The sequence below is a fragment of the Pezoporus occidentalis genome, unplaced genomic scaffold, assembly GCF_034315485.1.
Source record: "Pezoporus occidentalis ecotype Australia unplaced genomic scaffold, CSIRO_AGI_Poc_V1 ctg69, whole genome shotgun sequence".
In the NCBI taxonomy this organism is placed as follows: Eukaryota; Metazoa; Chordata; class Aves; order Psittaciformes; family Psittacidae; genus Pezoporus; species Pezoporus occidentalis.
The window spans coordinates 4,030,829-4,045,351 of record NW_026916041.1 but is presented as its reverse complement, the minus strand read 5'-3'; positions in this window follow the sequence as shown (position 1 = coordinate 4,045,351).

Genomic DNA, 14,523 nt, shown 5'->3' with positions numbered 1-14,523 from the left:
ACAGGTTTGGATACCACTGAAACCTCTAGAGACAGAGGACATTCTCCCTTAGCTAGAAGTAAATAGCCTTTCCAACTGGGTAACACAAGCAACTTACCAAACCAAACTGTTGAAACCTATATGGTTATGCTCCTACAAGCCACACATTGTTAAAATGTCTCTGATTATATTCTAGAAGCCATATAATGTCACTATGCAGGCTCCTTAGACCCTTGTTAGCATCAGTTTAAAAATTGTTTGTTCTTGCAGGTAGCTGCTACATTTGCTTCCCCCCATTTTGTGCCTTCTGTTCTTATATTTCCAAGCCGTTTTGTTGCTTTCAGGTGTCCTTTAATCTTCTTGGCTTAATTTCTTTAATCTTGGTTTTATTCATTTGACAATGGATTTTTCTGGTTTCCCTTTCTTATGCTGGTATTTTAACAGGTCTATTTCTTTTCTCCTTGTTCTTTTCTTTGGTCTTGTTAGATGCCTTCCGTTTCTTTTGTGTTTGTTACTTTGCCTACCCTTCTTCTCCAGATGAGCCCATAGATAAATAAAACATAATCAGGACTCTTGTCCCGTATTCCCCTGCCAACGTGAGATATTTATCTGGACTGGGAATGTCTGTCTGAGGACTTTTGAAAACTGTCATCTGTAAAGGGATGAGAAAGCACTTTCTATTATTCTGGTGTTTTATGTTTAACCATTTCTAGTAGCCAGTGGAGCTTTTCAAACAATAAGAGTTGATAACATTCTGTCTCAAACTCTCCCTACAATATTCATAAAGAATTTTCTGTGTTTGCAAGACCGTGGCAGACTAGGGCCCTATGGCGCTAGGCATTTTCCCAGACATGTATTTTTGGAAGGTTGCAAGTGGAATTTCAGTGTAAGATTAATTTATTTAGTTAAGTCATTGCATTGAATTTTATTTATATACATGAAGTATGTAGTTTTTAAAGTCTATACGGTGTGAATACTTAACCACTAGTGCAAAGGACCAAACATTGCCTATATTTCTTTTCAGGAAATATTTAATCTCTCTATACTCAGATATAGAAAGAATAAAGCTACATGGGTTGGTGACAAAATGGATACATACATGATTTACAAGGACTTTTGGTGGATTACCAAATCACAGAGAATGGTTAAAAATAATCTTTCAGGAAGGATTTAATTCAGCCAACATGTTTCTTTGTGAAAGTGATTCAGAACTGTTTTACACTGTGACTTAAGATTGGAGTATGACAAGATGCCTTCATGCAGCTGGAGACTAAGTGTAGCAAATCTGAGTCTTTCAATTAGGAGCTGGCTGCTGTTGTTACTGTTTCAGTAAAACCACAGTTTTACTGTATGTACTTACACTTCCCCCCCCACACACCCCGGATCTCCTAGTCCTGCATGTGGCAAATTACTGGTAAATGTAAGTTTGTTTCTGAAAATCGTGTCCCCCTAGTAAGTTGGTGCCAAATAGGCTTTCATCAGGGCTCATTATCTCTGAGTCAGCCTTTTGATATTACTTAAAATATGGGCAGCATCAACTCAAAATTTAGGCAAGGTAAACTCATACTGCTTCTGAGTCTGTATAGAACAGGCATCTACCTACAACAGACACACTGTAGGCCTAGGTTCAGAGTTGACTGTGTTACAAGTGAGTGTACGGGGAATGCAAAAGTTAAAATACAGAAATGAAACATACCTGCATGACAAGTTAGAGGAAAAGACACCCAGCTTGTTTTTCAAGGAATGTGGAGATAGATAGCATTGCTCATTCTTTAACATAAATACTACTTGTATATTCAGAGAAGGGTTTTGAGACATCTTGCATATATAATAATATCTAAGTTCTCACACTGAACTGAAAAAGCTCAAAAAGAATTATCCTGTCCTATTTTGATGTAACTATGATGAGAAATTTAAATCTAATCTAATAAAGGTTGGACCTTTAAACTAATAAAGGTTAGAGCCATGATATTTCCAGGAGCACCTAAAGGAGTCTCCTTAGTAGAGAAAATGGAGTATTCTGAGTCAAATGATGGAAATGGCAAGTTAATTCCTAAGTGTGCTGAGACAGGACTGGTCTGACAAGGAGGAGATCTTAAAAATACTTTGTAAATATTTAATAGATAAAGCAACACTAAGAGAACAATGACAATTAGAACATACAGAAATAATAGCAAAACTTCACTCAGATCAAGGCAAGTCCTTGAAGTTAAAAGGACTGAACTAAAAAAAGAGAAAACTAGGAATTTCAAAAAAAAAAAAAACCAGAGGAATATTTTTGTACTAATAAATTCAGGGCAAGATGCAGTTTAGGAACAAGTGATCCAATTTCAATTTCAACACTAATATTTCCCATGTGATTTGCTCAGCTTTTACCTAGAAACAGGTGTAAATAAAGAATGAGAAGCAGAAGCCAAACCTTGCAATCCTGTTGGTTTAAGGTACCTAGAGCTATTGACTCAAGTGAAGGTTTTCCTAGGATTAGAGGGACAGAGGAGGTGGTTAAACAATAGCAAAAAACAAAGGTTTGATCTATTCTGCTTTGACATTGCTTGAACTAAAGGGACAGACACCTGCCCTCCAGTACCTCTGCTTTCTCTCATTTCCATGCTTGTAATTTTACTAACCTGACAAGTCATATGTAAACAGCTTGTTTTAACCCATTTGTCAATAGAGGGTTCTTATCGCTCTTGCCTTGAAATCTGTAAGTCCCTTCTGCAGTCAGGCGTTCTTTGATGCAGGAAATGAGTCCCATTCAGATCTGGGTTAAATGTTAGAAGAGCTAGGACTGACCCCTGCAGTACTTCTCATGCGATATTGGGCTCAGGCAAGGCCCCAGTCTCTTCATATGGCCTAAGTTGTCTGTGGGTGACATTTACCAGGGCTAGTTTTCAAGATGTTAAAAGCCATACCTTCTCACTTAAGGGTTCCTACCCTCAGTGACACAACTGTGTCCAGATTGTCTGCAGAGGGCTTGCAAAACCTGATTTTGTTTATCCATTTGGGTTGAAGTTTTGTGCCTAAACACAGCAGAGCACAGCAGAAGTGAGCTGAAGTAGCAGTACTCTTCCTGTTCTGCTCTGCTCCAGAGGCCACCGTAGCCTTTGACTGCAACTTCAAGGAACTAGGAAAGATTGTAGGCTCTTATCCCAACTTCTTTGGAGCTGCTGAACTGCTTCAGTTTTAAATCCCCTGTAGAAAGAGAGGAACGAAGATTCTCTTCATAATCTGAAAGTTTCTCCTGCAAACCACTGTAGCCCCTTTGAGGACCTACTAACCAGATTCTGCAGGACTTCTTACCCTGGTTCTTGTGCAGGCTGCATGAAAGGCTCTGGTCATCAGCTCCTGCATCCTTTGCACAGCACTGCACTCTCCTGCCCACTCCAGAAGTTCAGTCCCCAAATGCAGACATGTGGCTTGATCTCTGATGTCCTGACCAGTAACTTAGCACTTAGGGAGCTATTTGGAAAGAACAGAAGGCACTTTTGAAAAGATGCCTGTTAAAAAACGAACAAACAAAAAAACAACACTTTCCTCTAGAAGCAAGTTCTGAAACCTGCTTCTTCCTCATGTTGTTCAATGCACACATCCCACATCACTATGTTAGAAGTCCCAGGCTGAGGCAGAATAGAGTTGTGAAGTGTGTTAGTATGGTCTTCAGCAGTGTGCTCTGGCCATGGTAAGAGGATACTTTCATAGGTTTTTAATTTTAAATCGGAGTTATTGCCTCAAAACTTGAACAAAATTTCTTGTCATACAATTCTCCAGTCATATCAACTTCTTTCTAAGAAAATGTGAACATAGCACTGGCCACCTTGCAGCCCTTCCAGTTGCTTTATTTATAGTTTTCTGTAGTTGTTTTGCTATTTGATTGCTTTAGTGCTCTGAGTGGATGAATGCTACAAGGCCCTAGTTATTTATTATGATTTTGCTTTCTGTGCTCAGCTAACAGCTCTTGCAAAGATACTTCTGTCTTTGTTCATGTTTCCCCTTGACTGAGGATGAAAAATCACTTCCAAAAGTTACTTGCCCTGAAGAGTGAAGACTGATAAAAAGAATTCATTCAGTTCTCCTACAGTTTATGTTCTTTAATTTCCCTTTTAGCTAATTGGTGATAAAACAGACTCTCATACTAATATCTGACTTGAGTCTGCAACATCTACCGAGCACTGGGATATCTTAGTATCTTTAGGTGTTTCTTTTTCACAATTTCCTTTTACTCCCACCTTCATCACTAGCTGAAAATTGTGCCATCATGCCAGTTAATATGTGCAATGTTAAAAGAGTTTTCTGAAAAGGAAAATGAAACCTTTGTTACACTGAAATCAATAAAAGTAGTTTAATCTCAAGTGAAAAGTATGTTTTTCAGGCAGCAAAACCTTAACTTTCCAAATTTATCTACTATTTATGTCTAGAGAGGGAAAGGAAAGAAAGACTGAAAGCTAGAAGGTCCAAGAGTAAAAAAAGCTGTGACTTCATAGAGGTAAAGTCATGAGTTTCCTAAAATCTGTAGACGCTGCATATTCAACTCCTAGAAACAACGATTCAGCAATATTTTGTAGTTACTTTGCTTTAAGAATTATACTCTCCTTACAGATGAGGTAGGCAAAATCTATCCAGCACATACCCAGCACAAAAAAATAAAATATTACTCAGGATTTAATACCACCAGTTTTAAGCACAAGCCTATTTTTACATGTCACCTTTAGCAGGGTTGTGATCTGGATGCTGAGATTTTACAGAAAGACAGCTGCTGCTGCAAAAAAAAATCACATGGCATACAGCACATACCAGACACAAATATTCATGCAGCTACATCTGCCTAACTCACTTCCTTTCTTATCTTACTCCTTCCCTTGCTTTTGTCCAGGAAAAAAAGGTCTGTTTTCAATTCAGTTTATCAAATGTGAGCTTTGATGTGTTTGATAAGTCCAAGCCTTAGTTGCCATGGTAAAAGTAATCCTGCTTGATTCTGAGAGTTCTTATTAACCTTAGTCAGCAAAAAGCATTTCACTTGATAATATTTTTCTTTCTGAAGAACGAGTTCATTAAAATATGGAGAATTTTTATTAATAAATGGAAAGGCTGAATTATTTTTGCCTGCTGATGTATAAAACACTAAAGGAAGACTTCAGTGGGCACAAACCAAAATCAGACTGGATCCTTCCTTTCTTAAAAGCATCTGTAGGATTCTGCAGTTCTCTGATCACTTGGTGTGCCTGCTGGATGCAATTGTTGCAACTGCAAGGCAATTTCAGGAATTATTTTCTCTTAGGATAGCTTATAAGGAGAAATTCAGAAATTATTTTTTCTTGGACTGTTTGTAAGGCAATGAAATATGAAGGAAGTTAAAACAAACCTTTTGGACATGGTTACGAAAATAGATACTTAGTTGGATTTTATTGTCGCATAATTGTCTGCATGCAAAAGGAATATTGTAGTTGCTTTGTGTGATGCCGTAAGAGGAAATTTTTGAATGATAATGAATAAAGAAGACAGGTTCAGTCATGAGCACAAAACTTTTGATGTCCTTTTATAGTTTCTAATTTGCTTTTATAACTGAAAATACAGATGATCTTTTTCAACCAAATAAAATTTACACCTATAAATTTTCTTCACCTATAAATTGCAAATTATTTTTTCAATGAGAGCTGACATTTTTTCAAGACTGAAACTTATAAAACTGTTGCCTGCTCCTTCAGTCCAATAGATTTTTAATGTTTGAAGGAATCTATATTGTAAAAATAATTTTTCAATTGCAGAAATTAATCCTGAAAACCAGCTCTTGATTATGTGGAACAGTAACACCTTCTCTCAGTCATCTTTTCAGAGTAGTTGATCTACTGAAAAAAAAATTGTGTAATCAAACTATTAACAGCTAGCAAAATTAGTAAGTAGTGAATGAAATTAGGCAAACCTGTTATGTGAAGAACAGCCTATAAGATCATGTGACTTCAAGACAGAAAACATTCATTCCTGGAAGGTAATATTCTCTCATGTGACATATATGTGGACAGAGCTCGGAGTCCCTCCACACAGTAGTTCCCTCTTCTATGTATTTTCAGAATGTGACTTTAATTCTTTCTCCCTCTGTGCTCTTAGCAGCTGCCTCCTTTGGGAGACTTGGGAAATGCTTACCTTTGACACAGGAAGTTCTGCATTCAGAGCTGTGTCCAGTTTAGCATGTAAACCAGACTACTAATGACCAAGTTTGTCTAAGTCAACAATATATGGACAAAGCCTTCTTCGTAAGAAATATCTACAGCTCTGGAAGAGCAAGACTGCTGATTTGGTAAAAGAAAGGACTGACAAATTTATCAGGGAATTGTCCCTGTGAAAAGATCCAGGGATCATGTCTGAACAGTTCTGCTTCAGTACTTTAGCAGCTATCTAGCTTCTGCTAAAGGCTGTGTAAGTCTAGAAATTAATCCTGGCAACTTGAATAGTACTGCTTATAAAAGGTATTGAAACCAAACCTTGACTCTAAATTTTGCATAAATAACAAATCCCTCCATTGCTTGAAATTTGGAACTTTCTTTGCTGCCCTGTTCAATAACTAATGATGAAGTCTGTAAGGTCAAGATTGATTCTGTAAGGCACATTATCTGAAGCACATTTAGAAAAGGTTTTCTTTATTTTCATTCCCAAAAAACAAATGCCTTTTGTTGTTCTGATGTTTTGCCTTTTTTTTTATTTGCCTTTTTCAGCCATTCTCAGATCATCAATGCACAGTACTTTACTTTGTTTGAAAAAGTTGATAATAAAAATATTGATATTTAGTTGAAGTGTATTGATTTTGCTGCTGAGGCAGACAGTGTTGTTTGGTAATTAGAACAGTTGGGTTTAAAGCTGCAGTCAGCTTCCTGGGGTTTTGGGTTTTGCTTTGTGTTTCATCTTATAGAAAATTTTATTACAGCCTGGAAAATAAAACACGATCACAAGCTCTACTCAAGTTAATACAGGAGTATTAAACAGATGAATGTATTATCCTGTATTTATTGAATAGTGACAGTTAATTTGCTTCTGTTAATTCGTCTATCTCTTTTTCTATCACTGGGAAACCCTACAAAAAAGTGATCCTGAAATTGAGAAGCTGCTCTACCACAGTAATCCAATGTGTTCTTTGAAGGAAAGATGTGTTGTGTCTACAACACTAGGGAATGATGGCTTAAGTAAACCTTATTATAACGAGCAGTTCACAGGCAGCCTTAAACCAGAGAGACTGCATTTAAGTATGAAGCCAAAGCATTCCAGCATGGCACTATCATTGCAGGAGGTATGTGAACCATTCAAATTCATGAAGTCAGAGGTGAGAAAACGTTTAGTCAGTAGTGCAGATGTGAGATGTAATGGACAGAGTCTGGCATGTAGGAAAACAAGTATTGCTCCTGTCCAGCCTCATGTGTACGCTAAAAGGAAACAATGCTCATCCTCAGCACATGGATGTTTTCAGTGCCTTGGAGGACTAATTTAAAAAAAAACAAACAGCACAGTTAAATGGTCACACTGAGTAGATATTTTGATCAATACCCTTCAAATAGTATCATGGTTTTTTACCCTTAGCTAGTCATATAGCTGATGTTTAGCATCAAAAAATTCCCAAACAATTCCTAAGAGAATATGAAATTGATGCCACATAGAACTATGGTTTTTGCTTAGTTTATGTTGATAAAGAATGTACAACAGTTCTGTTTAATTGAGCACATCAGGAAAAAAACAGCAGGCTTTACCTTAAAATATCCTTATATGCCTTTCAAATCAGACTAGTTTTCCAAGAGCTTTTTTCATGTAGTTATTTCCCTGGTTTCCTCATGTTCTTCTCATCTTTCTTCATCTTCATCATGATTGCTGGAAGGCATTATTTTGCTTCTGACACGTTCACATCTTATACTAGTCAGTGTAGTGATATACTGGACAGGGAGGACACACAGTTTAACTGCTTTGAGCTGTCTTTAGATGCAGTACAGACTGCAATTTTTGTGGCTTGCAAGCCAATATAATTACTGGTTCTTTAGCACCATTTCATCTTGCTGTTCCTGACTATGTATTTCAGTCTCTTCCTTGTCCTAGCTCCAGTGCCTGCCAAGTGCTGCATTCAGCACATTAAGCCAGCACAAAACAAACACTACAGTAAAGGCAAGTGTTTTCTGCTGATTGAGCATTCTTCACTAGCTCAGCTGGAGCAGGGCCAAAAAGGACTGACGGAAGAAGGGGTAGACCCTGGTAGGCAATGCTGGGAACAGTTTAGGCTGCTACTGGGCAGACTCCTTCATGTCTCCCACAGCTGCTTCCCCACAGTATCTGCACCTACCTCATAAAATAGGCTTTTCCATTTAACTTAAATAGCAAGTGGCTAGTGCATCAGTCAGCATTTGCAGCATCTATCTTTATAAAAAAATGAAGGCACACCAGAAGACTGTCACTAATGCTAGCATTGTAGCACATTTCTGCAACTTTAACAGTACTGTCCATAACTGGAAATATAATGCATTAGCTTTGCTAGAAGTTGTCCTTTTCCAATTAAGATTATTCAAGAAGAATATGAGGATAACAGAGTTCCAATCACAGTGTAACAGCAGAACTTGTATACTCACCTAAAGAAAGATGATTATATGATAGATGATTATAAATATATATATATGATTATATCCACCCTGATAGCTGTTGGAACGACAATAAGGCCCTGCACACGCAATCCAGGAGGTTCCTCGATTGTGTGGAAGACAATTTCCTTCTGCAAGTAATAGAGGAGCCGACAAGGAGAGGAGAGGTGCCATGCTTGACCTTGTGCTCACCAACAGGGAAGGGCTGGTTGGAAATGGGACGCTCCAGGGCAGCCTTGGTTCTAGGGATCATGAGATGGTTGAATTCAAGATCCTCAGGACACTGCAGCAAGCTCACTGCCCTGGACTTCAGGAGAGGAGAATTTGGCCTCTTCAGGGACCTGCTTAATAAGATTCCATAGGATATACCCCTAGAGGGCGGGGGGGGGCCAGACTGTTAGTTGATATTCAAGGATCACCTACTACAAGCTCAGGAGTGTTGCATCCCGACTAGAAGGAAGTGCAGCAGGAGGGCCAGGAGACCTCCTTGGATGGATAAAGAGCTGCTGAGGAAACTTTGAAGGAAAAAAGAGGCTTTTAACATGTGGAAGCAAGGACAGGTGGCCTGGGAAGAGTACAGGGATGTTGTCTGGGAAGCTAGGGATCAGGTTAGGAAAGCTAGGGCCCAGTTAGAATTAAACTTGGCTAGGGATGTCAAAGATAACAGGAAGGGATTATATAGGTACATAGTGAATAAAAGACAGACTAGGGACAACGTGGGCCCCCTCCGGAAGCTATCAGGAGAACTGACTGCCCTGGATTTGGAGAAGGCTGAGGTTCTTCATGACTTCTTTGTCTCAGTCTTCACTGGCAAATGCTCTGACCATACCACAAGTCGTGGAAGGCAGATGCAAGGACTGTGAGAATGAAGACCTCGGGCCCACTGTAGGAGAGGATCTGGTTCAAGACCATATTAAGAACCTGAATGTACACAAGTCCATGGGACCTGATGAAATCCATCCACAGGTCCTGAAGGAGCTGGCAAATGAAGTTGCGAAGCACCTGGCCATCATATTTGAAAAATCATGGCAGTCTGGTGAAGTTCCCAATGACTGGAAAAAGGGAAATACAACCCCTGTTTTCAAGAAGGGGAAAATGGATGACCCGGGGAATTACACAGCAGTCAGTCTCACCTCTGTGCCTGGCAAAATCTTGGAGCAGAGTCTCCTGGAAGGCATGCTAAGGCACATGAAAAACAACAAGGTGCTTGGTGACAGCCAGCATGGCTTCACTAAGGGGAAATCTGCCTGACCAATTTGGTGGCCTTCTATGATGGGGCTACAGAACTGATAGACAGGGACAGAGTAGTTGATGTCATCTACCTGGACTTGTGCAAAGCGTTTGACACTGTCCCACATGACATCCTTGTCCCTAAATTGGAGAGACATCAATTTGATAGGCGGACCACCTGGTGGATAAAGAACTGGCTGGATGGCCACATGCAAGGAGTTGTGGTCAATGGCTCAATGTCCAGCTGCAGACCAGTAACGAGTGGTGTCTGGGACCGGTCTTGTTCAACATCTTTGTCGGTGACATGGACAGTGGGTTTGAGTGCGCCCTCAGCAAGTTTGCCGATGACACCAAGCTGTGTGGTTCGGTTGATACGCTGGAGGGAAGGAATGCCATCCAGAGGGACCTTGACATGCTTGTGCGGTGGGCTGATGCCAACCTCGTGAAGTTTAACCATGACAAGTGCAGAGCAGCCCTGCGGAGAAGGACTTGGGGGTGTTGGTCAATGAGAAAACGAACATGAGCAGGCAGTGTGTGCTCGCAGCCCAGAAAGCCATCCGTATCCTGGGCTGCATCAAAAGGAGCATGACCAGCAGGTGGAAGGAGGTGATCCTGCCCCTCTACTCTTCTCTCATGAGACCTCACCTGGAGTATAGTGTACAGTTCTGGTGTCCTCAACATAACAAGGACATGGAACTGTTGGAACAAGTCCAGAGGAGGGCCATGAGGATGATCAGGGGACTGGAGCACCTTCCATATGAAGACAGGCTGAGAAATTTGTGGCTGTTCAGCCTGGAGAAGAGAAGGCTGCGTGGAGACCTCACAGTAGCCTTCCAGTATCTGAAAGGGGTTATAGGGATGCCGGGGAGGGACTCTTTATTAGGGACTGTAGTGATAGGACAAGGGGTAACGGGTTAAAACTTAAACAGGGGAAATTTAGATTGGCTATAAGGAGGAATTTCTTTACTGTAAGGGTGGTGAGGCACTGGAATGGGTTGCCCAGGGAAGTTGTGTATGCTCCATCCCTGGCAGTGTTGAAGGCCAAGTTGAACAGAGCCTTGGGTGAGATGGTTTAGTGTGAGGTGTCCCTGCCCATGGCAGGGGGGTTGGAACTAGATGATCTTAAGGCCCTTTTCCAACCCTAACTATTCTATGATTCTATGTTCCTATGAATGATAAACACAACAGCTAGTTTGTAGCATTACAAGCTTTTATAATAATTGATACAGGCTATCTTATATTGCTACCAAAGCCTTCAATAATTCACTTAGCAGCATCCTCTGTTTTTGTCAGGTGATGGTGAAATGCATTTGCTATTCACAGGAGGAGAGAGTGACCCCAAATATGGGATAGCAAAAGTCCCAGGCTAATAGTGTTAGGTGGTATTGTTGCAAGGCACAGCAATATGTAGTCAGGGAGGTGTAGGGTCACCTTATTAAGTGGTAAAAAACAGCAGGGAAACATCTGTAGGAGCAAGGTCTGATGGAAAGATGTGATATGATAAAAAAGAGTACTTGTTCATTTACAGATGGATAAGACACAACACAGGAAATAGGCAATTTAGTACATCTCCCATCTGTTGGCTTTGGATGATTCTGTATTCTCCCCCTGTCCCTTTGCTGGGGATAAATAGACTTTACTTTTGTAAAGAAACCTGTTCTGCTCCTACTGCTGTCTGTTGTAAGGGAAGTATAAAAATCCTTTAAAGAAAGCAATTAGAACACTAGTGATTTTCCTGTCTCTTTTTCAACTCTCTATCAAACAGAAATTTATGTTTACTTCTTGTAGATTTCCTTCACTTGAAATAAAAGTCACAAAGGGAAAAAATATGGTTTGCTTTTGCAGCATAGAAAACATTACAGCTAAAAATTAATAATTTACCTCAATAACTTTAAATTTACTTTGAAGGAATGATTGAAAGAAGTTTTTTAGTATGTATGCTTAAGTCCATCCAGATCCCAAACCTTTCACTGTTTGGTGTTTCTAATGAATGGCTCATCTGGCCACAGTCAGATTCTAAACAACTTAGGTTTTGGAAAAATCAACATCTTTAAGCGCTTGGCCCAGCCATCATGATCTTCTCTGGATTGTGTTTAGTTGCATCAAGTTTCTCCCAAAAATTGCATCATTCTTTCATTATTTCCTGAAATTTAGTAATTATGGTTGCACTGATGGTATTTTAAGGCACACAACAATAACCAGTTTGAAGATGTGTACTGAGTCAAGCAATTCTCAAAGCTTGCTCTTCAGCATTGATCTGAAAATAGCTTTTTGTTTTAGAAATAAATATGTAAGGTTTTTTTTTTTCTCTGTCTGTTGAACAGTAATTGTGAATTAAAGCATTTTCTAGCTACTCTGTTCTGGAAGAGTCTGTAAAGTACCTCTGGGTTCCTGGGTTTAGTTTTTTTTCTAATTTACTTTGTTTTGATGTTTTCTTTCCTCCTGTGATTTGAATACAATATTATATAGCTTTTCAGTATAGGTTTCATAGCTTCTCATAACAATGAGAGAGACATTTCCTCCGTTGTGTTTGTTTCCAAATACATTTGAGTTGTTTCTTTTGTATAATGTTCTTGTGAAATAAGGTTAGTAAGACTCCATTGGGAGGTATATAGAGGATGAGTTTCTAGTCCTTGTTCATGAATTTAGACGTGTGTTCTTTCAAGACTGTTTTAGGTACACTTCAGTAAAGTGTATTATTTAAAAGATATTTGGGGGCAAAACCTTTTCTTCCTTCCCCCAAACAAGTTAAATCAAAATGATAAAAAAAAAAAAATAAATAAAATCTGGATTATTTTCTTCTCATTTATACCTGGTTTTATCTATATTACTCCCAGTTTACATCAAAGTAAGTGTGGAATGCATTTAATACTTGCTGATGACTGCCAGGCTCATATTTTAGCTCTAAGAAAAATTACATGAAGACTTCAGTTTATCACACAACAGAATGGCTAAATGTGGCAATGGAGGCACGGACTCCAGTTGTGGTGCAACCGAAATCGTTTATTGAGCAAGCTTACAGGCTTTTTATAGACCCTGCCTAGAGGTTAGTAACAGTTAGTAGTGGTTACTTTCTTTCCGGTACTTTTCGCAACATCATACACTTTTCCCAACCAATCACATTATTGCTCACACGCTTTTGCTTGAACAATTCATTTGTTCTCAGATGTATAAGCACATTTTTCTGCTGCCACTTTCTGCTACATTATTATTTTCCATTTTCCTTGAACACACATTCTTTTGTCCCCTCTGTCCACATTGGATACTTTCATTAGCTCCTGGGAAAGTCCCGGGTACAACATTATATCTTTGCCTTCAGTAACTTCTTTGTTTCAATATCTGCAGTTCTCGGAGATTATCTTGGTGCTTTAACTTCGATTCCTCTTGACTCCCGTGGTTTGCAGCTGATGAGGGTCAAGATGTTCGTGCTCTCATTCAGGTCTGCTGGCACAGCTTCTTGTGCAGCATTCCTCACAGCTAAAGAATTCCTTCAGCTGCCCAGAGCTGGATTATAATATAAAACAGCGATTTCTTAGCTGTACTCTATAGGTTCCTTGTTCACCTCCCAAGTTAGAGAGTTCTAGCATACAATGAAACACTTCTGTTGGTAATACAGTTAAACAGTCCAAGATTAAGCAGGGCATAACCCCAAGAAATAGTACTGCCAAAGCATTATAAAGACTTATCATAGAAGCATAAAGTATATGGAGAATGACTGTTGATCATTTTTTAGATTATTTTCCAAGACAACATAGAAAAGCTAGTAGAACCAAATAAAACAATGTTCCACTTTTCCTTAGCACCTCTTTTCCAGCATAATTGGAATGAACTGCTGTTACTAATGCATAAAGTCAGTTTGGACTAGTCAAATGCAGTGAAATGATATTTTAAGAGATACATTTTATTAACCATTTGATGACATTTATTGAATCAGGTTCATCAGAGAGGCTATGTTTTCTGATGCTTTCTGCTGGAAGCAGAATATAAAAGAAGGAAAAGAAATCAGAACACTAAACAGCAATGAGTTCCTACGATAAAAAAAAACAAAACCAACAAAAACACAACAACAAAACAAACCCAAACAAAAAAAAAACAACCCAAACAAACAAACAAAAACCCAAACAAACAAACAAAAAAAAAACCACAAACCAATATCTAGAAAATATCCTTTCTCCATCCCTAACACATGGTAGGGTGATGAAAACAACAGACGAAGGGGATTGGTACTAATGAGGTACCAGAGGAGCAAAAATGGATAAGTAAGCAGGACTGCTATACAGCTGAGCTCTGAATGTGGGTTTCTCTATAGAGCTTCAGATGCTGCACTGAGAATAACCCTGAAATTACTCTGAAAACCCAGAAGGTGCTTCACATTTCTAGGAAATGTTGACTATGCCAATGAAGTTAATAGCAGGCAAGCACGTATTTTTCAGAACAGTTGTTCAGTTCAACAGCTGTTGTGGAGGAAATGGACATGCTACTGAAATTGAGTGAGTGCCTGGAGATGAACAAATGCAGGCTTTACAAATGGAGAAACATCTAATAAGCCTATGAAAAGCATGCTGTGTCATGTAGCAAGCTGAGAACTGGTTCCCCTGCTTCTTCCCCCAGCAAATATCATCTCTGCCTATAGCCCCTCTTAGCTGGGAAATGTAGTGAAAAAGCTAATTTATTGCCCCTGTATCACTACAAATCTTGTAAGATGAGAAGA